This window comes from Mustela lutreola, chromosome 16 (assembly GCF_030435805.1).
Source record: "Mustela lutreola isolate mMusLut2 chromosome 16, mMusLut2.pri, whole genome shotgun sequence".
Lineage (NCBI taxonomy): Eukaryota > Metazoa > Chordata > Mammalia > Carnivora > Mustelidae > Mustela > Mustela lutreola.
The window spans coordinates 603,159-626,124 of NC_081305.1; the positions used below are offsets into that span (position 1 = coordinate 603,159).

The window sequence follows — 22,966 nt, forward strand, 5'->3', positions numbered from 1 at the left end:
TCGGTGGCCGGCTCACTGCCCTGAGGATTTTGCTGTGGCACGGAGCGAAGCGTGGCTGGTGCTTCTGTGCTTTTCCCCGACCTCTCCCCGTGGCCCCAGTGCCAGGGTCCGCATCCCCACTCCTTGCTGTGGCCCCTGTGCTGGGACCCGCATCCCCGTGTCACCCTGTTCCCTGCTGCCTGGATTCTGGGGGGCTCCTGTGGAGAGGGCTGAAGTAGTGACTCTCAGAAGGCTGAGCGGCTTCCCACCTGCATCAGGAGCTTTCAGACTTTGAGGAAGAAACCCAAGGCCCGAAGGGGCAGCTGAGGGTGGGGGCAGAGGGGCTTCCCAGGGACGTGAAGCAGGGCAGGCAGAGAGAAGACTTGGAGGCGCCCCCTGCGTGGGGGGCGGTGCGAGGAGGCTGCGGCCCACGTGTGCCGCGGCTCTGCGGGGACACCCCTCGGTCGTGCTTCCCTTTGCCGAGCGCTCTGGCCCGGAGCGGCCGAGGTGTCCTGCTGCGGAGGTCCTTCTCGTGGGCCAGAATAGGAGGCTCTGGTGGGTGCCGGTGTCTGCCAGGTCTCTGCGCCACCCCCACCCCTGCGTGAGCCCGAGGCCCCTGCGTGTTGGTGGCCCCGTTCTAGACTGTGCCAGTGAGTTCATCTTGAGCGCTTCCGAGCACGCCGCTTCCTGGCGTTCCTGCCCCGTCGCCGCGTGTTCCTGAAGACACCGTCCCTGGCTAGCGCAGCTCTCAGAATGGATCCGTGGGCCTGGAATTTTCTAAGTATTTTAAGACGTAAGGCGCACAGTCCTGCGCAAGTCCGTCACAGAGAACGGCCGCCCTTCCGGCCGCGCTCCCGCGGCGGAATACGGTCGCCGATGGTGGCGTCTGTGGCACGTGTTGTCTTTAGGTTCTGGGCTTCTACGTAGGAGTCTGGGGAGTGCTGGCCTCCTCCCTTTCTGCATCAGTGGAGAGCAGCTTGGACATCTCACGCTGCTGCTAGGGAGAGGTGAAGGTGCCTCTTAGCTCACACCCCAGCGGCAGGTTCAGTGCGGAGAGGCGGTGGCGCGGGGGCGGCCGGAGCCGGTGCCGGGAGCAACGGCCGTGGCTGGCAGCCAAGGCTCAGAGCGCGGGCCGGAGCGGCCGGGCGGGCCGGACGGCGGCCGAGCGACAGGAGCGGCACGAGCAGCTCGGGGGTCTTTGCTGGGGCCCCGGCATCCGCCTCTCCCTCGGCGCTCCAGCGGATGGCGTGTGCGGAGAACGGCTTCCACGGGACCCTTGCGTGGTCTCCCCTAAAAAGAAAAAGGGGTTCTTGCACCGTGTGCACCTGGCACTTGTTCTGTGGGGGCCCCGGTGGAGTGTGGAGGGCCGGGGCAATTCTCTGGCCTCGCCGTTGTCACACAGACGAGGACGTCGGCAGTGACGTGTGACGGTCTCGGAGCTCTCGGTTCTGCAGCACAGGCTGCAGAGTAGGAACCGGTGACGTGGCCGCTGTGTGACAGACTTGGGCCTTGTGATTGTTGGTGCCCTTTCTCCTTCGTGGGCCGACGGTGACGGCTCCGATGGTGCTTGCACACAGAAGAGTGACATCACTGCTGTCCGTGGGCCTCCCGCGGGCCGAGTGGGCAGGGCTGCGGCCTCCGGTCTCCCGCGTCGTGCTGGAGCATTCTGTCACACGGTGGAGTGCATGGCGCCTGGAGCTTTACCGAATGAGGCGTCCTCACTAACAGGCATTACAATGGCTCTGAGTAGCGTTCCAGAATCTTCAGCCAGAAACCCGCACGCGGAAGCTGTGACTGAATCTTGAGGTGAGCTGTGCGGAGCTCGCTGATGGAGAGTGACGCCCCACGACCGGCTCCCGGCCTTCTCGTATCCGCCACAGGCGCCATCGTGGCCCGGGCAGTATGCGCTGGGCGCTCCTGAACCCTCTTTGTGGCGAGCGGCAGGAGCGGCGCGGGTCAGAGCCACCGAAGCCGCGCCGCGGCGTGGGGGAGGACGCTTTGGTCCGCTGCCTGAGGTCTGCTCACTCTTCTGCTCTGGCTCGGAAGCTAAGGTCCGGGACGCCGTTTTCAGGATGCGTGCCGGACGAGTGTGCGGTGTTCGCAGAGTCCCTGGGCCTGGCCTCCCAGCGCGGAAACTTCTGGAATCTTCTGGCTCTTTGCTTTGGAGAATGTACGTGTAGATTTGCCGTTGATCAGATGGCAGTCTCGGAGCTCACAAGGTTTGATTTTGTGTGTGTTCTTTATTTTTCTGAGCCTATTTGAAACAGACCCTCCCAGTGAGGCCCACATGACGGTGGAGGTCCGGAGGGTACGGTCCTGCGGAGGTGGTTGTGCTCAGTGGGGCTAGTAACAAAGGCGCCTGTTCGCCTCGCTCTTTGCACTGTTGCTGAGTGCACACATCGATGACGCGTGAACTCTGGTGTGTGCCTTGGAAATGCTGCCGGGGCTGCGCACTTGGTGATGGGCTGAACAGGGCAGGGCGGGCACAGCCACTCCCCATCTGTGCTGCTGGGGTGGGGGCGCACACTGCCCCCCTGGTCTTCAGAGTGGTCGCACCTTAGCCCCATGACACCTGGTGCCTCAGTTTCTCCACTGTTAAAACCAGGGAGGGAGTTGGTGTTCCTGGGACCTCTGTCCACACGGATGTTCCTGGCGGTGCTTGGGGAGGGCACGTAGAGCCGGACGAGGTGTGGCCTGGAGACCCCAGAGGCCCCGTGTTTTTAAAGATGGGTTTCAGAAAGGGTTTCTTTTGTTTACAAAAAGAAAGGAGAGGTGCCCCTGCATGGAGCAGCCTGTGCTCAGGCCTCTAGTGCCCCAGCCCCTGCCCCCATCTGCCGTGATCTCTGCTGCGCCCTCTGGCCTGCCCACCTGCTGCCCCCAGTCCAGACCTGACGTTGACCTCCCTGATCCCCACACCAGCCGACAGAGGTGCTCCCACGAGACCGCCACGGACGAGACCATCACACGCAGGAACAGCTCTGCCCCTGAGAGTGCCTGGGGCCCTCCAGAGCCGCGTTCAGAGGGGCCGACTGCGGTGGCCAGGTGTGGCTCTCCTGGTTTGCTCTGTGCTGGGTGCAGCCCCTTCCTGGCTTCCTGCCTGGGTCACTTTGTGAGAGCCTGGGGCCACAGTGCCCTGGCGTGGGTGCGGAGGGTCTTCGTGTGCTCCTGTGGCTGCTGGGATCGGGCTGAGGGGGCGGGAGGGCGGGGGAGGGTGTGTGTCAGACGGCTTGTGGGCTGCCCATCTCTCCCGCGCCTCCGTGAGTCTGACTCCTCCAGGGGTCTCACAGGAGCGCAGTCACACTGAGCACGATGTCCTGGAGGGTTCTCTGAGTTGGGTGACGGGATTTCCTTTCTGGGTAAGGCTGGGGAATACGTCCTTGTGAGTAAGCACCGCGTTTTCTGTGTGCCTTTGTCCGAGCGTGGTTGGGTTTCTTCGCGTCCTGCTGTCGTGTGTGACCCGAAGGTGAATGTGGCCGTGCAGACATCTCTTTGGGGCCCTGCTTTCGTTCCTTTTGGGCGTTGACCTGGATGTAGGCTCGCCAGACCCACTGGTGTCGTTCCAGATTGGTTTCCCAGGCCTCTGCGCTGTCGTGGGTTCCCACTGACGCCGCGCAGGGGCTCGGTTTCTCCGCAGCCACGCCGGCTCGGTCCCCCTGCGGTGCCAGGTGGTCGGGACACATGGTTTCTCTCTTCCCTGGGAGCATGGGGCGCCCTCCGCCAGCCGGCCTCTCGACTGGACGCCACCCTGGGTGTACTTGGAGACCGTCACCCAGTCACCCGCTGCTGCCCTTGGCAGGTTTGTCAGCGCCGCCCTCCCGGGGCCTTACTCCCTTGACAGAACAGGTCGCGTCGGGACTGTTGAGAATCAGTAATAATAATTACTTTAGAATCCGGAACAGATTGTCCATTGTTTGCAACCTGCAAACGTATTTGTAGGAGGGTGAGGAGCGTGACTTCAAGACCGAAGCACTGGCCTTCGTGGTGAGGCGTGCGCACCGCCACGCCGGCTCTCTGCTCGCGTTCTGCCGTGACACGAGGGTGATGAGAGGTGGCCGGGCACACGCGCACGCCCCTCCTGGGCCAGGCCCCCCGCCGCGCCCTGTGCGTGCTGCCTCTCCTGGACCCAGCGCCGCTCCCCGGGGACCCCCGCCACGGCTGCGGAGGCCCTTGGTTTTCCTCCAGGTTCCACGTCTCATGCTTCTGGGAGGGAGTCACGTACAGTCCTGAGCCCGGTGTCCCCAGCTGGGGGTGTTTCCTTTTCACAGGGTCATGGGCTCCCTACTCGATTCCATGTCAAGTTCCACAGGCTGAGGGGAGCACGCGTGCCCGCCTCTTGCTTTGGGCTCAGGTCATGGTCTTGGGTTGTGAGGTGGAGCCCGGGTCAGGCTCCGTGCTCTGCACGGGCTCTGCTTGTCCCTCTTCCTCTGCCCTGGAGCGGTCACTGTCTGCCTCTCAGATAAATAAAATGTTTTTTAAAAATACAAAGTAACGGGACGCCTCAGTGGGTTAAGCCTCTGTCTTCGGCCCGGGTCATGATCTCAGGGTCCTGGGATCAAGCCCCGCATGGTGGGGGGCGGGGGGCTCTGCTCAGTGGGGAGCCTGCTTCCTCCTCTCTCTCTGCCTGCCTCTCTGCCTGCTTGTGATCTCTCTCTCTCAAATTTTAAAAAACAGCAACAAAAAAAGTAACTTTGTTTTCTATTTTGTTAGTTAATGCAACAAAACCTTTGTTTTTAAAAATACCTTGTTAGGACACTTGGGGTTGGCAGGTGCGGCTCGGGGGTGGTTGGGGCGCTCCTTTTCCCAGCCGGGAAAGGCTGTTTTCAGAAAGCGCCGCATAGATGCTGTACTGAGGTGAAGCTCGCCGCAGACGATGATCTGAAAATTTTACGGAACTGTTGTCAGCCTCCATTCAGTCTTTTAGGCACCACAGTCTGGCTGATGCAAAGTGCCTCCCGGAAGTGGCGGTGGCCGCCGTGGCGGCTCCGGTGTCTGTGGGCCTCCCCGAGGTTCTGCTGCCGCTGGAGGGTCCGCCGCCCCCGCCCCTCCTCAGCCTTGGGGCTGGCCTGCAGCCGGCGTGGTCTGTGGGGGAAGACTGGGCAGCGTGGGCAGTGTGTTCTGCTGCTTTTTGGTAAAAACAAACCTCTCGTTCCTGTAGTTTCTCTCTAGATTCTGCTGAGTGTTGAGCGGGTTCCTGTGGACCCCTCCTGGGGCGTCGCGGGTCTGTCTTGGGGGCTTTTCTTTACTGAAGCACACACAGAGTGGTGCTTGCCACGTTGTCCTCGGCACGTCCTGCTCGTGGCATGTCCGCGGAGGAGCCCCATCAGGGAGGAGCTGTTGGTGGCACAGTGCACGGTGCAGGCGACCGGCCGGCGTTACAGCACGCTGCTCCGTCGGATCCCACAGGCGGACCGCAGCTTGTCTCAGAGCTTCCTTTTTGGAGTGGAGAGTGGGAGTCGGGGGAGGAAAGGAGGCTTTTCAGGTTCCCCAGGGATGGCTTGTTTCCTGGATGCGGCGTTTGTCACGTGGGCACTTACTTTGTGAAGATGCACGTCTTGGAGGACGTGACTGAGCCCAGGTGTGACATCACTGGGCGCCATGGACAGCAGGGCAGGGGCAGAGCTATGTGGACTCGGGGCTCCCTGTCCATCATTACAGACCCAGGGCACTTGGCCAGCGGAGGCCTTCCCTGCCTCACGGCCGCGGCCTTCCTGGCCTGCATGGCCCGTGCTCTGCCGCAGAGCCTGGGTTGTGTTCGGTGTTCTGCGCTGCTGGGTGTAGCTCTGTGTCTGCACGTCTGCTTCCAGCAGCGCCACATGGCAGTGGCGTGCGGCTGTAGGGTGCCTGAGACAGGGTTCATTTGCGGTGACACTTGCCAAGGCTTTTCTTGGAGATGCTCCCTAGGGACGGGTAGAAGCTCCCTGTTCACTTTCTGCTGTTGTAACCTACAGTAGTGTTACAGTGAATTAAATAGACACTAGGTTTACATTCAGGTGTTCAAGATTTATTCCGGACCCTTTTCCTCAGTGCGCGACCTGTCCATTTATTTATTTATTTATTCATTCATTCATTTAAGATTTATTTATTTATTTATTTAAGATTTATTTATTTATTTGATAGAGATCACAAGTAGGCAGAGAGGCAGAGGAGGAAGCGGGCTCCCCACGGAGGACCTGAGCCGAAGGCAGAGGCTACACGCACTGAGCCACCCAGGCGCCCTCAATGTGTGACTTTAAAGTTAATGTTGGTGTAGCAGTCCCGTTTGCTCATACATTCCTCTGAGTGGAAGAAATGGTGAGTGCACGAGGCCATGACGGAGGTCCCGTGCCCATGGGAACAGGGGCGCGCACATGGCCAGGCTGCAGACACTCCCAGAAGCAGGTGGAAGCGCACTGATAGTGCTTTTACTGTCCTACTGGGTCAGTTGTGGACAAGGGCCAGCACCGAATGCTTCTTTGCTGAGGGCTGGGAGTGACTGATGGAGAGGTTGCCACTGGCTTGGTCTTTGGTGGTGGCCCTGATAGCCGTGCAGAATCTTCCTGGATGTGCCCATCTGGGCCCAAGAGGTATGCTCCTGCTCATGGAACAGCACAGAAAGAGCACGTTTGTCCGGGGCCACACTGGGGATGTTCCCTACCAGCAAGCAGTGGGAAAGGCCTTCTCTGGGCCTGGACACTTGGCCTTGACCCTGGCCTGGACACCTGGCTGGACCCTGGCCTTGACCCCGACCTGGATCCTGGCGTGGACACCTGGCCTTGACCCCTGACTTGGATCCTGGCTGGACACCTGGCCTGGACCCTGGCCTCAGGTGTGGTACCTGCTCCACCATTATGAGGCACAGTGCATCTCTGGGACACCTTGTTTCAAGCTTGTTCCACAAGATAACAGCTCTCTTGAGGTGCCCTCTGCATGCTGCACAGTTTGTTCAGTTTGAGTAGTCTTCGCTGTGTTCACGGAAACGTGCAGCCAACACCACACGCCGCTTCAGGAGGCTTTCATCACCTCAGGAAGAAACATGGGCCCTGGGGCGCCTGGGGGGCTCCGTGGGTTAAAGCCTCTGCCTTCGTTCAGCTCAGGTCATGATCCCAGGGTCCTGGGATCGAGTCCCGCATCGGGCTCTCTGCTCAGCGGGGAGCCTGCTTCCTCCTCTCTCTCTGCCTGTCTCTCTGCTTACCGGTGATCTCTGTCTGTCCAATAAATAAATAAAAATCTTAAAAAAAAAAAAAAGTTACAAATCACCCATTATGGGAATAGCTCATAAAACTGTACTTTATTCATTCAATAATTTAATAATAAAGGAAATGTGTTTAGAAACATTTAAAAAAGAAAGAAGAAGAGACACGGGCCTGTGGTCATCACTGCTCCTCCCTCCCCACCCTGGAGCAGACCACGGACCTCCTGTCTGTCCCTGTGGATTTGCCTGTTCTGGAATCCTGGACCGTGTGGTACCCAGAGAAACCCGCGCTCATGTGCCTGTGGGTTGGCAAAAACAAAGAACCCAGGTGTCTGTGATTGAACGTAAAACTACATTAAAGAGAGGATCTCAGACGCCACATTTGAAAGTAGGGTGTGATCCTGGTGAGGGAGGAGGCCTGGCTGTTGAGCTTGGTCCGTGCTGAGGGCTGGGCGGTGCCCTGCAGTGGTCAGCCTCCTGCCCACCCAGAGCAGCCAGGTACCTGTGCTCGAGTGTGCATCCTGGTGTGCCCAGCACTGGAGCTGCACTTTGCCCACGCCTGCTGCAGCCGTTACCCCGGACAGGGCATCGGGCACCTCCATTCCCAGCTCCCCCGAGTCCTTGCTTCCAGGCGTTGTCTGCGTGTCCTCCAGACTTGCTTTGGGCAGGGTGAGGTCAGTGACCTTGTCAGCGCACAGACTCGCTCTTCTGTCCCGCCTTTACAGAAAAGCCAATCCCGTGTTTAACGCCAGGTGCCACCCCGTTTCTTTGCTCACCTTTATAGCAGAAGTCCTTTCACAGAGATGGTCATACTGCTGGTCTCTGTAGCTTCCCCACTCTCTCTTTCTGAGAGTGTTACTGCGACACAATTTAAGTCGCGAAATTCAGCAGTTGTCAGTGTGCAGTGTGCTAAGTTTTAACACGAGTGAATCATGTTTCCACTGCTGCAGGTGTGACATAGGACCTCTCCGTTGTCCTGGGAAGTTTCTGTTTCCTCCTTTGTCCCTGGACCCAGGACACCGCTGATGGACTTCGGTCACTGTGTTTTCTTCTTCTAGAGTCTAATACGAGTGGTTTCTTCCATTGTATGTGTCCATCCTGTGCTTGTCTGATCAGCCGCTGAGGGACATTTGCACAGTTCCCAGGTGTAGCTGTCTTGCAGTCACGTACAAGATGCCGTGCGACTCTGTGTTTTACCTTCTCTTTGGTAAATGCTCAGGACTGGGATTTCTGGGTCATATGACCGGGTGATGTTTAATTGTTTAGGAACCTGCTGGACTTTCCCAGAGTGAGCATACTGTTCCCACCAGGATGGGTGAGAGCACAGTGGCTCTACTTACTCACTGCCCCTGGTACGGTTCGTCCTTCTGACTTGCCAGTTCCGGTGGACCTACTGGCACCCCACTGTGGAAATGGAAATCATTACGAATAGCGTCGATTATTTTTCCATGTTTTGGGGGGGGCAGGTCACGCATGTATCTTGTTTGGGGAGCTATTCTTGCATATTTACTTATTTTTGTCTATTTACAAAAACTCTTCTTGAGAGTTCTTTGTATGTTTTAAACAAAAATCTATTACCAGGTTTCTCTTGTGCAAATGTTTTCACTCAGTCTGTGGCTTGGCTTTTTTCATTTCCTTAAGAATTGTCTTTGGAAGGACAGGAGTTCTTCATGAAGTCCACGCTAACTTGTGTGTGTGGGGGCGGGGGGGTTACTTCATCCTTGCTGTGTTGTAAGAAGTCTTTGTCTGACTTAGTGTCAAAAAATTTTTCTCTTATGTTTTCTTCTCTAAGTTATGCAGTTCTGGCTTTTGCATTCAGTTCTGTAATCATTTGGAGCTGATCTGTGTGCGGGGATGTTAAAGACCCCTCCCCTTCCCTACGGAGGGACTTTCCGTCGCCCCAGCAGCACCTGCTGGCCGCGGGGTTGTTTCCCCCCAGGTGTTTTCCTTCCGTTGGAAACCGTTTCTGGAGTCTTGACATGGAGCGTGTGTCTTCCCGCACTCCTCTTTTCCACTTCCTGGTGTGTATTTCAGTCAGGCCGTCCTTAGGGCAAAAAAGAGTCTGCTGAGATTGTGATTGGGATTGTGTTGGGAGAGAGCTGACATCTTTTTTTTTTTTTTTAATTGATTGATTTATTTGACAGAGCAATAGAGCCAGAGAGCACAATTGGGAGGTAGGGGGCTAAGGTCCAGGGAGAGGGAGAAGCAGGCTTCCCACAGGGCAGGGAGCCCTGTGTGGGACTCAATCCCAGAATACCAAGATCGTGCCCTGAGCCAAAGGCAGACGCTTCACTGACTTGAGCCACCTGGGAGCCCCAAGAACTAACATCTTTTTTTTTTTTTTTTTTTTTTAAAGATTTTATTTATTTGGCAGAGAAAGAGCAAGAGCAGGAACACAAGCAGGGGGAGTGGGACAGACAAAGTAGGGCCCCCGCTGAGCAGAGAGCCCGATGCGGGACTCGATCCCAGGACCCTGAGATCATGACCCAAGCCGAAGGCAGCGGCTTTAACCCACTGAGCCACCCAGGCGCCCCAACTCTCTGTACTTTAAAAAGAAAGAAAACCAGGTTCCATAGACTGCTCCCCATCGGTGTTTATGCCAGATGTGCATCACGGCCCTCATCCCTTTCCGTTCCGCGTTCCCTCCGTTTCGTTCTTGGGGTCAGTGCTCCATCCAGGCCCTACGTTGCTGGCCAGAAGTGTGGAGAGTGGGTGTTCTTGCCTCTTTCAGTCCGATGGGAAGGTTTCTCACCTGAGTTCCAGCAGCTTCCCTTTATGAGGCCGGTAGAGTCTTGCTGTCTTAGTTTGCTCTGTTTTTATGTGAATGAGAATAAAATGTCTTCTGCTTTCTTCATCTCTCAGAATGATAGTTTTTAAAGAAGCAATAGAGAAAAACTAATGAACTCCAAAGTTGGTTCTTTGACAAGATAAATAAAACTGACAGGCCCTTAGCCAAACAAATGAGGGAAAGAAGGCACAAATTTTTCATTCTGAAGCACAAGAGAGAGACTGTCGCTATGAATTTACAGGATAAAGGAATTTTATTAATTTTATGTCAGTATGACAATTTAGATGAAATGAATGAAATTTTTAAAGACACAGATGACTTAAGCTCACTCATGAAGAGATGGATCACCTGAGTAGCCTGTATCTATTAAAGACATTGAATATTTAATTACAGTTCTTAATGCAGAGGAACCTCAGTCCCACATGGCTGCACTGTTGACTTACACCGTCCATGACAGAATCAGTCACGCCAGGAATACACAGGCTCCTCCGTGGGTGCACCCCCACCTCACCCCAGAACCAGAGGCAAGAGGCAGGGGGAAGGAGGCGGCGTGGGGTCCCGCACCCCCACGGTGACGCTGTGAACACCTTACTCTGCGGCCCTGGTGTTTTCCATTGTGCGAGCGTCGGCCCTCGTCACAAGCAAGTAGGTTGGTCTCAGAATTCAGATTCGGTTTAACGCTGCGAAGTCAACGTAGTATACTGTACCGACACGATAAAAGAGAGCGACCATGAGATCATCTCAGAAGACCCCCCCCCCCCCCCCAAAAGCACTGGACAAAATCTCATACCCATTCATGACAAAAACACTCTGCCCACAGGCAGGAGCGCGGGGCGGCCGAGCCAGCTGTGTCTGAGCGCAGCGTCCTGGCCGGCGGGAGACGGCGCGCTCTCTTCCAGGTGGGCTGGCTCGTGCCACCTGTCCTGTTCTCTTTTTCAGAGTAACCTTTATTGCTACAGCAGTCTCCCACATTTTGGAAAGTTAGGAATAACACCACCAGTGATAAAACCTAACACATTGTGTTCATTGCCTATGGAAAGCTTTTTCTGGTGTTTTGACATGTGTGCAACGTACCTGCATACATGTGCACATCTGTGTGAGATGGTTTGATCGGTCGCTGGGTCGGGCTGCCGTGTCCGGTCCTTCGCGCGCTACATGAGCTGTGGCTAGGAAGGCTCCCGCCCAGCCCACCGCCCGCTGGATCCGCCGGGGACTGGGCAGCTGCCTCCCTCGTCTGCCTGCCGAGTGGTGGGAGGGAGCCCTGCGCGCTCTGCCCTCGCAGCCCTCTGCGCCCGCCCCGACCGGATCCGCCGATTTCATACACATCTCTGGTAGATTCCTGACTCATGCTAACGTGGAAGACATACTTAACTAATTTTATGCAGTCCTGTCGCTTTTCTTGTTCTGTGACCGTCATCTCTTTGTTTCCGTAAGCTGCCCTCACCTCTGACAGTCCCGCACGGAGCGGGGTTCTGTGGTCTGGCTGGGCTGTGGCCGCTTTCACCCAGCACACTCTGCTCTTCCTGCTGCTGATCCGAAAGCCTCCCTTTCTGACTCCTGTGTGCCGTCCTGCCCTGTCTCCTGTCCTGTCCCATCGTTTGGCTGGTCTCTGGGGGGTCATTAGATAGAAATCCGCCTCCACTTTGTTCAGCTTCTCTTACTCTTTCGGGGTTCCTTTGTTTTGTGTCCCTTGTCACATTTTCCATCTGTGTTTTTGGGTATTTTTTTTAAGACTTTTTTTATTCATGAGAAAGAGAGCGTGCGCGCACAGGCAGAGACCGGGGGGAAGCAGGCTCTCCACTGAGCAGGGAGCCGGAGGCGGGACTCCATCCCGGGACTCTGGGATGGTGACCTGAGTCGAAGGCAGACGCTCAACTGACTGAGCCCCCCAGCACCCTGGGCATATTCTGATTCTTCACAACCTCCTTTTGGATGCCTCTGGAAGTAAGTGTGTTTTCCCCTAAGAACTACTTTACCTGGATTTCCCAGGCCACTGCATAGCGTCGTCCCCTTCCCCGAGTTGAAGGTGCTCCGTTGCTGCTCTGACTTTGACCTTGGCTCTTGTACCGGAAGTGCGGTTCTTAATGGTCGGATTTAGTAGATGTGCTCTAGAGGCCTGTGTGTGGTCCCTGCTCACGACCGTCTGTTGTGTCCTTGAAGGGAACGGGCGTTGTGTGCTGGCGGCTGGAACGTGCCGTGTGCGCCCGTTGGGGGCTTGCCGGCCTGCGGTTGTGCGCTGTTCTTCTGTGTTCCGACTTCGGGTGGCAGCTGTCCGCTCACATGCTGCTGCTGTTTCAAAGTCTGCTCCCCTCCTGACGGTGTCTCCCTTTCTCCGGCCGTCACTGTGGGCTCCTTACGGTGAGGCTCGGTTTCTGAGTGTGTCCGTCTTGGGAACCACCGCTCCTGTGAAGGGAGCCACCTGCTGTGTTCAGCGAGTGACTTTGTCTGGTGAGTCGTGCTTGGACCCCAAGCCCGTATCCGGTGCTACGGCAGCAACCTCTGCCCTTCTGCTCAGTGTTTACCTGCTTTATCTTTCCTTCCCTCTTGGAATCTTTCCAGATTTTTTAATTAATTAATTTGTCACACACAAGAGCGAGGTCACGAGCAGGGGGAGGGGGTGTGGGCGAAGCAGACCCCAACGGAGCAGGGAGCCCCCCAGGGCACGCCATCCCGGGACCCTGAGATCATGACCTGGGCCGAAGACAGACACTTCCCCGACAGAGTCCCCCGGTGTCCCAGAGGCTGTCCAGATGTTCATGTTGTTGAGTCCCGCACCTGGCCCCTCTGCCCGTCGCAGTCAGACTTGGTCCTCCGGCCCCTCCGCGGGCTCCCCTCCGCGGGCTCCCCTCCGCACTCACGTGACTGCACCGGGCTTCCCGCTCGTTTCCGCCGGGGTCTCTTCTCTCCTTTCCTTTCTGTTCATTGGTTCTGATGCACATTTGGCAGTTCTGCACTTTCTTTTCATGGTCACCTTGGAAGTCAGCGTGTTCTGCGGCACCTGCGTCTCCTGTCCCCTGGTGGGTGCTCCCAGATGCCAATACCGTGTCCGCTTCAAGCCGGGCTTTAGGGGCGGCGTCACCGGGAAGGACGCCCAGGCCGGCCTCTGCGTGCTCCTCGCCCGCTGGCTTTGATGGTGCTCTGCGCGCTCATGGCGTCTTTTCCTGTGACTTCCACTTGTTCCTGCTGCCGCTTTTTAGTGCTCGTGTCCCTGAGAAACCTTGTGGGGGAGCTGGGTGGGTGGTGTAGTTTGGTGTTTGCTGGAGGATGACCACGGAGGTTTTCAGGGGTTCATGCTCCCCACTGGTTGGTTTACTGTCCTTCTCATGGGTTACTGATGCGGGGGGTGCTCCTCAGCTCCTACTCCCTGTCCTTGGTTTTAACCCTGACCCTTGGGAACTCCGTGTGTCTGTGGGGCTGCACCTGCGAACTCTCCTGGCCTTGCTTATTCTTAGGCCTCATGGACCCTCCGAGGCCTGTTCTCTGGGAAACACATGGGGTTTTCCTCAGCACGGAGGCAGCTTTGACCCAGACTACGTTCCTCGGTTGATGGGTCATTGTGAAGCAGGGACTTGTTCTTACCCAGGAGGATCAGATCCGTCAGTCCTGCACAAGGAGCTCGCCGACCCACAGCCCGGCCACAGCCCGCCAGGCCCTGCGGGTGAGGGTGTGTCCCGGGTGAGCTCAGCTCCTGCCTTGTTTGTAAAGTGGAAGTGACACCATCTGTCCCACTGAAACCACTCCGGGGCGCCACTCCGGGGCGCGGAAGGACATAAGGGGAAGGGAACGTGCTGTGCAGATGTGACTTGAAATGGATCGTTAGACCCCAGACCCTGACTGTCCTTAATGACCAGCTGCCCGCGTGCCCCAGCACCGTCCTGTGCTCCCGGACCCCGAGGCCAGTGGCTCCTTCCAGCCCAGAGTCTGGGGCTTGCTCGCCCGTCTGGCCAGTGAGCAGGACCTCGTTTGGTGGTTGCTGCTGTGGCCTCGAGCTGCCCCCGTGGCACCCGTCTGGCCCCGTTCTGGAGTGTGGAATACCGGCCCGTGTCGCCAGCCAAAGCACAGAGCAAGCGGGACAGAGAACTTGCGGGGAAGGCGGCGGAGGAGCCGCGGGACGGCCGTGCTCGGCGCTCGGACTCTTTCTCAGAACTGGGGGCTCTGCCTTGACGAGGAGGGGCGGTGGCTCTCTGGGAACAGAGATCTCCTGTCAGGTGTTGCTGCGGAGGTTCTCGTACTCGGTGGAAGGGGCTCCTTGCCCCGCAGCCGCCGGCCGGCTTCTCCCTCCTGGCTGCACCGCGTGCTCTCGCCGCGAGTCCTGAAGCCATCCGTGCTCCGGCCAGGCTGCTGGGTCGCCTGCACCCCTCAGGGTCAGGGTCCCCCTTCGCCGGTCGTCCTCTCCACACACAGTGACGGTCCCCTAAAAAGACAGCTGAGTTCTTTCTACTTGGAAGGAGTTTGTCGCAGGTGCGGTTTGTGAGCCGGAAGCGGCGTGCTGGAGCCCGCCCGTGCGGTGTCTTTCTGCAGGGAACGGGGGTTTCGCCTCAGCAGAGTGTGCTGGGGGCACGTGTGAGCACCTGATTTCGCCCTGGGCGTGCACCCCGAGTTCAGGATTCTAAAGCACGTAAGTGGCGCCTCTTTCGGGACGTGTGACGGGCCTGCTCTGCCGTCACTGCTGTCCGTCAGCCCTTTGCCGTCTGGGGGGAGAGCGCTGCAGAGAGACCGCTGCTTCCGTTCTCAGTCGGTAGAAGTTGGATTATTCTGTAAACACTGTTCCTCAGAACATGGTAATGTCTTGTTTTTCACGCTCGGTAGTGTGTTTCCGTGGAATGTGGAGCGTCTAGTGTCGGCGGAGGCTGTGCTGAGAAGGGGGTCCGTACAGCTCCCAGGGGCTTTCTGCAGCCTGAAATATCAAGTTTGGTTTTTTCTCTGAAAAATGTCAGTCTGTGTATAGGGATTTGTTTTCTAGTTTTCTGTCCAGTGCTTTAAAGCCGCGGTAGAAGGGGAGGAAGGAGAACGCAGTGTCCTTGAGCACGGCGGCAGCTGCAGAGAGACGGAAAGAGCCGGGGCAGGTGTCCGTGACCTGAACGAGGTGGACGTGAAACGGAGCTGCTCTCTCTGCCCAGCCCTGGCTGGACACACACTCTCACTCTGTGTGTCGCTCCTGGCGCTCCCTCCGCAGGCCTGGTCCCGGGCACCGCTGTTTGCACTACGGGCTCATCCTAGACGGGACGGTTGAATTCCAAGGTCTTAAAATCTCCAGGAAATTCTGTGCTTGCTGCCCCCAAGGTGAAATGGACTGTGTTTTCCAAACCGAGGTGGAAATGGGCTCTGAACCCTAACCCAGGAGCCTCTCCCGGGCTGGTTTCCCTCAGCTGTAGGCCTGCCACACCTTTCTCCTGTTCTGCCGTGACTTCCTGGTTTGTGACAAGAACCTTGGGGGGCGGGTGGGCTGAGGGAGACCTGGGTTCAGCCAGGCCCAGAAATCCGTGCTGGGGCTGGGGCTGCTCTGGGCCCCGAGTCCTGGGCCGCAGATAGCTGGCTTGTGGCCACACTTCGTGTCTGTGTGGTTTGCACAAAGATCATTAATCAAAGGGCTTTTCTTTCCCCTCTGTGGGTACATAATTATTCAGTGTTCCCCATACTCGGGGATTAAAAGCACCTTGGCATGTGCGGACTTACGCAGTGTCGATGGGATTGAAGGTTTGGGAAGGGTCGAGAGGGCAGGGGGTGGATGGTCCTGGCCTTGATGTGGGGTTTTTATGCCATCGTCCTCTATTTCCAGCTTCCAGAAATCAGCTGGTGTCGGGAGCACATGTGTCTGGAGCTGTTGCTAAGGTGACGCGCCTCAGTCGCACCCACACAGTCTTTCTGGAAGGTGAGGACGCGTGGTGGGGTCCGTGCGTACAAGGGCACTGTTGGTGTGCTTGGGGAGTTGGCCGGCTGCCCTGTCCAGTTTAGGTTGTCTGTCCTCTTGTGCTTTGATTCCCCAGTTGATGACCTAGGGACCTGCACACACAGCCCTGAGATGGATTCACTGTGGAGAGAAACAGGACAACCTTGTTTTCGGGTCTTGCCTCTAATCGCTAATCGAATCGGTGCAGCTGACCTTCAGGTCTGTGGTTGGGCTCCCCTCTTGTTCCCCTTGAAACAGGACTATGAACTTGGCTTTAGACATTTCTCAGGGGAAGTCACAAATTTAGAAAATACAGCATTAGTTTTACGACTTGGGTTAGGGTTTGTGATTTCTTTTGGGTTAGAGAAATCTGAAGTTATTTGTAATATCAGTACTTTCCTCTGTGTATGATGCTAAATTTTTAGTCATTTGGAAGTTGGATTTGGAAAGTAGAGTGTCCTTCTACTGCTTCGTTTGGCTGCTAATACCTGCCACGTTGCTGTACGCTTTGACGAAGAAAAACCCAAAGGTCCGGGCCTTACAGGGCCATGGACTCTAGGAGTTGGGCAGACGCTCTGGGTCCTTCTTGAGGAAGGAGCATGTGTGGCACTTTGCTCACGTGCCTTCTGGGGTCCGGAGCTCTCGACTGCAGTCGCTGAGCTGTGTCTGAGATGCCTCCCTAGGGAGAGCCTCGCGTTATCAGTTGACTTGACAGTTTCTCTTCAAGTGAAAGTTGATTATTGATGACCTTGTTCCTCCAGAGTCTCCTACGCGCAGAGTCCCCTCTCCTCTTTCCCAGCCCAGATTGCTTGATAAAAAGACGGTAGGTTTCTGAATCACTCTGCCCTTTCCTCACACTTCGGAAAGCATTTCCCATTCGTTTCTTGCAGTTCCATTTCTGGCTTAAACACTGAAGGGCATTCTCAGGTGTGTAAAGAAGTGTGCGGAGGAGTGTTCACAGCGGGGTGAGCGGAGCGGGCCGGTGTCTCTGGGAGGAGGCGGCCGCTCGGCTGGGAGTGGAGGTGCGTGTCTTTTTCTTATTATTATTCCTTTTTTTTTTTTAAATAGGATTTTTATTTATTTATGTGACAGAGACAGATCACAAGTAGGCAGAGAGGCAGCAGAGAGGGAGGGAAGCAGAGAGCCCGATGCGGGGCTCCATCCCAGGACCCTGAGATCATGACCTGAGCCGAGGGCAGGCGCCTGAGAAGTCATCTTCTGTATTATATTATATCACATTTTCACAAACCTGTGAACACACTACTCTGTAGCCCGTCTTCTCCGTCAGCTCCTCTTCTTTGCCTTTCTTTCCCGGGGCCTTCAAGCGCTTGTGCGGGAACGGGTGTCTGTCCCGCACTCCGAGTGTCCTGCTCTTCAGTGTGTCCTGGGAGGCGCCTATGCCCAGCCCAGGGGCTGGCCGTCTTTTCCTTCAGTGGCCAGGTTGTGAATTTTCCAGGCTTTGCTCCCTAAGAGGCAGTGTCACAGCGGTCCTCTAGGGAATTGTGCATCCCTTCATAGATGTCCCTGTCCCTAGCTTCCGGGCTGGCCCACTCCGCCAGGGAAGACAGTCTAGACCAGGGGTGTGAGCGTCATCACGGGTGAGCCTGGCTGCTCGAGCCCAGACCAGGTCCCCTCCTGGCTGGCCTCTTCCAGTGAGGGACAGCACGTGCCCACCAGCCTCGTGCCTTGGACAAAACAGACAAGTCCTGCTTTCTGCGGCGAACGTTCCCGGGCACGGAGCAGTCACATTCAGAGTGCATGGACGTGGTTAAGTGAAGCGGCCCGGGACCCAGTCCTGAGGCCCCTCCACCAGGCAGAGATAATCCTGGTGGTCCGCGGGGTCCCACTGAGCGGGACAGGAAGCCTCACGCTGTCTCTGCCGGCCTGGGGGGTGAGCTGTGAGCCGCTGGGGCCTGAGGACAAGGCGGGCAGGGGTGGGTGATGGGGAGGTGGGTGATTTCTTGTGGCTCCAGGGAGCACACGGGCAGCCCTAGGAGCATCTGAGTTTCTCTGACTCATGGCGATATTGTGTTCATTCTCTAGGGTTGCTTAGACGGCAGATACTCCATGCGCTCATGCAGCTGTGGGGGCCGGTGTCCGGAAGGAGGTCCTGGCAGGGCCGCACCCCTGAAATCGGTCCCAGGCGGAGCCCTCCCCGGCCTCCCCAGCACCCTGTCTTCTTGTGGCCCCTTTCCTGATTCCCTTCTCCCTTCTGTTCTGGGGACACTAGTTTTTGGGTTAGGGTCTGCCCACACAATCCAGTAAGGCACGGCTTGAGATCCTTAATTTAGTTGCACATACATAGACCCTTTTTTCCCAAATAAGGCACATCATAGGTTCTGTGTGGACGTGTTTTTTGGGGTGGGTGCTACAATTCATCACCCTAGTGATGCTCTCTTGAGGTGAATGTCTATTTTTTTTCCTCCTTTTACATCTGGGCGTGGATAAGAGGCACAGGTTTGAAGTGTACAGTTTGAGTGTGTGTGTGCACCTATAAGGGTCAGACCAGGCCCAGCGCCCTGTGAGCACCCTGAGCCCCTTTGCAGCCAGTGCCCCTCCGTGTGGCCTGGTGTCGCCTGTTCTGGGCCTCCATGGCGGCAGAGTGACACTGGAAGGAGCAGTGGGGTCTGTCCTGTGTGTCCGGGTTCCTTCCCTCAGCACATGTCTTGGGTCCTCCCCCTGGGCGGGTCTCCCTTACGCCCAGTCGTCGCCCACTGACGGGGCGGACATTGGTGGTGTTCGCTGGCGGCTGTTCAGCATGTGGCTGCTCTGCTCCCATTTACAGAAAGGAGGACTTTTGCTAAATGTGTTTTAAACATACTCTCTCAGCCGATGCCATCTTAAAAAAACAAAACCAAAAACTGACTTTTTCTGCGCACTTCACTATCTCACCCATAAATTTTTTAAAAATACTTATTTTTCAGGTAGGCTCTCTGCCCACCGTGGGGCCTGAACGTGCGACCCTGAGATCAAGAGTTGGGTGCTGTAGCCACTGAGCCAGCCTAGGGCCCCGTACCCTGAAGCTTTTTACTTGGTTTTGCGGAGGTCGGCAGTCCCAGGCTGGGGAGGAGCTGGGTCCCGGGCAGGAGTCCGGGAGCCAGCGGGGTTTCTGTTGGGTCCGCCTGAGCTGGGTATGCCGGCGGCCTCCAGGGCAGGCGGGGAGAGCCCGGGAGCCTCCGTGCCGTGTTCCTGAGGGAATGTGGGGTGACGCGGGCCTTGGCCACCCCAGCAGCCGCGCCGGCACACGGGAGGCAGCGGGGATGTGGTGGCGTCCGCAGGCAGCATCTGGGACCCTCCCGCCTGCCCGTGTCTGTGCGCCCCAGTGTGGGGCCATGTTCCTGCCCAGCCCTGTCCCAGGGAGCTGGCGCCGGGCATGTCTGGAGGCGTCACGGCGTCCGCAGCTGCACCGCTGCGAAGCTGACCTCCTGTTTCCACGAAGGCAGACCGGGTTGCTTCTTCTCACCGTGAGAACTGGGTGGGAAGTAGGGCAGGTCTGCACGCTGGGTTCTTCGGTGGAACCCTGCGCTTCTGGTGTTGGGAGACTGTCCCTGGGGCGTCCTCCTGGGCCACGCGGAGCTGAAACCCTGGGGCTGGTGGGCATCGCGGGGCCTCCTGGTTTTGCCATCCCCGAGGCTGATGAGACAGAGCGGTGGGCTTGGGAAAGGAGGTGGCTTCACGGTTCCAGGTTTCTTTCTGGGAGACGCAGTTGTCATTAATCAGGCTTGTGCTGCAGGCGTCCCCTTGGCAGACCTTGTAGGTCAAGGAGGAAAATTGTCATCTAACCGGCCGGTCGCCTAATGTGGGAGAGCAAGATGATTTGGGGTGGGGGGTGGTAATGGTAGCCTTCTTTTTTCTGTTTTCTTTCTTTCTTTCTTTTCTTTTCTTTTCTTTTTTTTTCTTTCTTTTTTTTTTTGGCAAAAGGCCTTCTGTTTCAGAAAACTAGAGTGCATTGTGCGCGCTGTGTTTCTAACACAGACAGGTCCTCTTCAGACGGATGCTCTGGTTTGCCGGCAAGTCTGCACTGGTCTGTTCCCTTGGGGCAGACAGCTGTCCTGGTTTGGGTGTGTCCCAGGGAACATTGCCCTGTGGCACTGAGAGAGGGTCACACCACTTGGACAGGGTGGATACCTTCCGTGGTGTCTGGCCTGGACAGACGGACGGGAAGGGCTCCAGGGAACAGGTGCGCAGGGGGCGCGGTCCACACAGTGTCTTCTGTGGTGGGCGTGGTGGAGTGACGGGGACACTGCTGTGACCAGAGGTCACTCTGATGGCTGCATTTCGTGGGTCTTCTGTGTAATAGCGAGCTTGGGTCGGCAGGACTGTCCTCTCTCTGCTCTGCCAGCGCGGCTCTGAGTGTTTGTTGCTCTCCTGAGGGGGTCCGGAGAGTGAAAGTGCATGGGGGCGCAGAGTGCAGGGTTCCCGGGGGCACAGGTGCTCGGACGGGAAGAGGCCTCTGTGCTCAGGCAGCCGTCTGCAGCAGCACGGGGTGTGCGTCCCGTGGGCTGGGGTGAGCCGTCTTGTCGTTGCGGTAGTTCTGGCACGGGTGGGGGTGGGCATCCCCGTGTGCTCCTGGTCAGGCCATGCGTGTGGCAGCCTTTCTGCAGACCCTCGGCGGCCTCCCGTGGGTGTGTAACCCGACCGCCTGTTCCTCTGCGGCGGGGACACCACGTGGGATGGGGGTGCAGGGCTGGGAGACGGGACGCTCGGACTGCCGGGGTTCCGGAAGGCACCCACGCTCAGAGCTGCCCGTGTGTGCGCACCCGGCCGAGGCTGAGCCAGGGAGTAGGCGGCTGCCCTGGTCCTCTCGGGCCCTGCGTGTGGTGGGCGGGACGCTGTGTGGGTGCGGGCCGCGGGCCGTCGGGTCGCTGCCGGGTCGCTGCCGTGAGCGCGAGCGCGGGCCGTCGGGTCGCTGCTGTGAGCGCGAGCTGAGCGCGAGCGCCGGCCGACTTCCTCCCCAGGCTCTGCGGTTTGCCCCTCCTGCTGCTGGGGTGGGCCCATCTCTCTGGAACGGCGCTCCGCTGTCCTGTCTCTGTTGGCTTGTCGCTCGCGGAGTCAGATTGTCCTGGCAGAGCCGAGACGTGCAAGAGCCCCCGTGGCCGGAGTGCAGGGACCTGTCAGCCACGCCCCCAGGGGGACCTGCTGGGCCGGCGGCTTTGCTCCCTTTCTCTGCGGCGCCTCGTGTCTCCAGCATGTTCCGGGAGGGACCAGTGGCTGTTGCCCGGACCTTACAGGGAGGTACAAGGGAGTGTGGCTTAGGGTTAGCACTTTCCACGCAGGCCTGGTGGTCGGGTCTCAGGGGAGAGTGCGGTGTTGACTCTGCTGTGACGGCAGCCGTCCTGTCTTAATGCAGGAATTCTAATCAAAGACCGACCTGAGGCGCTCAGTCGTCAAGCATCGGCCTTCAGCTCGGGTTGTGATCCCAGGGTCTGCGCCCTGCGCGGGCCTCCCTGCCCAGCGGGAAGCCTGCTTCTCCCTCCCCCTCCCCCTGCTTGTGTTCCCTCTCTGGCTGTCTCTCTGTCAAATAAATAAATAAAATCTTTTTTAAAAATCTGGGCCGACTGAAGCCTGCCTCACAGCTTTGTCCCAACAGTACCTCTACGTGTGTGCTGTCTTCACCTCCAGCCTCTGGGGCGAGGCCTGGGGAGACTCAGGAACGCCCTTCGCTGGCATGAGAAAACACACTTGCAAGAAGGGGGGACGTGGGCCCACGGGGAGGGCCGGGGGCGCTCTGGCGGGGCCGCATCCCATGGCTGTGTCACCTGCTGTTCTGCCTCAGGGAGTGACGTGGCCGGTGGGGTACCGGGGGCCAGGACACTGGGTGCTGGGTGCAGGGCTTCGCTGGCGAGCCAGGCTCACCTGAGCTGAGGGGGGCAGAGATCTCGCTGGGCCAGCAGTGATGTGGGAGGCAGCACCCACTTTCTGTTTGCAGGAGGATGGGCTCTTCTTACGTGCGCCTGTATGACCACCCAAGTGCGGGCAGTTGTCCCCTACCAACTTGCATGCTCCAGGGGCTTTCTCTGCATCTTGGCACCACCATGGTCCATCCATTCTCTAGTGGGGAACATCTGGGCTCTTGGCAGGGTTTGCACAAGTTGTTGTGGGCGTGGTGTGGCTTTGGAGGCCTCTGCACACTCATCATTGGGGTTGTGCCCACCACTCCATACTCCCAGGCCAGGTCCCAACTGCCCACCCTGGTCACATATCCGAGGACGCTATAGCCTGCTGAGCACCTGGTCAGGGGGGCCGTGGCATTAGCCTGCAGCACTTGTGGCCCTGGCCCGTCTCCAAGCAGGTGGGACTTGATGCTTCGGGGCAGTGACACAAGGACGAGGGGAGACACCAGGGGAGCCTGTAGGATCAGAGGTGGGTGGAGCCCAGCTTCCCCAGCCTCCACGGTTCTGCCCCTGGGAACACACCTCCTGGTGCCTCCAGCCGGATGACGGGTGGTTAAGGAGCATTGATTAAGCCCCAGGCCCGCCACAGATGCTGCTCTAACCTCTTACTAGGAGAAGGTTTTGTTTCTTTACTTTATAGATGGAGAAGCTTCGACGTATCTAACCACAAACCCAGGGCTCTTAACCAGCTTGGCCAGTGTGTCTGAAATGTCCTGACAGCTTCCTTTTGAGAGAAAAACAGTCTGTGTCTCTGCCGTGCACACATGCCTTCTGCACACACCCAGAAACCTGTTTACCGAACCACTTCCTTCGTGAGGTGGTGGGAGTTGCGTCACTCTCTGAACCCATCCTGTTCCAGACCCATCCTGCTGGGTGATCTCTGTCCGCACCTGATGCGACCCCAGAGCTACAGTTCAGTGCTCCTGTCCTGTGTCCGTTCTCTGGACTGTGGATGTTTGCTGTTGGGACTGTGGTTTACTAGTAGGGGAGCCTCTGTCTGATGGTTCGCAGGTATCTTCTCTCCCGGGATCTGGGTCTTCTACACAGGCAAAGGCTTTAATCTTGTGGTGATGCCCTTTATCACTTTCCGTAGATCACATGTGCTGCTGAGGTCCTGTCTGAAGCTCTGTCCCTGGGGGTGCCTCTCCGGCTCAGTCAGTGGAGCTTGTGACTTCTGACCTTGACGTTGTAGGTACGAGCCCCACAGTGGATGTAGAGATTACTTACAGATAAATTCTTTTTTT

At 57.6% G+C, this 22,966-nt stretch overlaps 1 protein-coding gene across 12 annotated transcripts in view; it reads left to right on the forward strand.

Annotated features, from left to right (window-relative positions):
* The window catches only part of ANKRD11 (ankyrin repeat domain containing 11), a 179,036-nt gene that overhangs the window by 112,875 nt on the left and 43,195 nt on the right, over nucleotides 1–22,966 (forward strand). Inside the window, exon 1 of one of the 12 annotated variants that reach the window (XM_059150708.1) lies at nucleotides 15,718–15,810. The exons of 10 other annotated variants lie outside the window; for them this stretch is intronic. The gene's annotated coding sequence lies outside the window, so the exon portion shown is untranslated. Of the gene's footprint in view, nucleotides 1–15,717; nucleotides 15,811–16,729; nucleotides 16,851–22,966 lie in introns of those variants that run through there. One more of the 12 variants, XM_059150709.1, reaches the window with a different exon arrangement.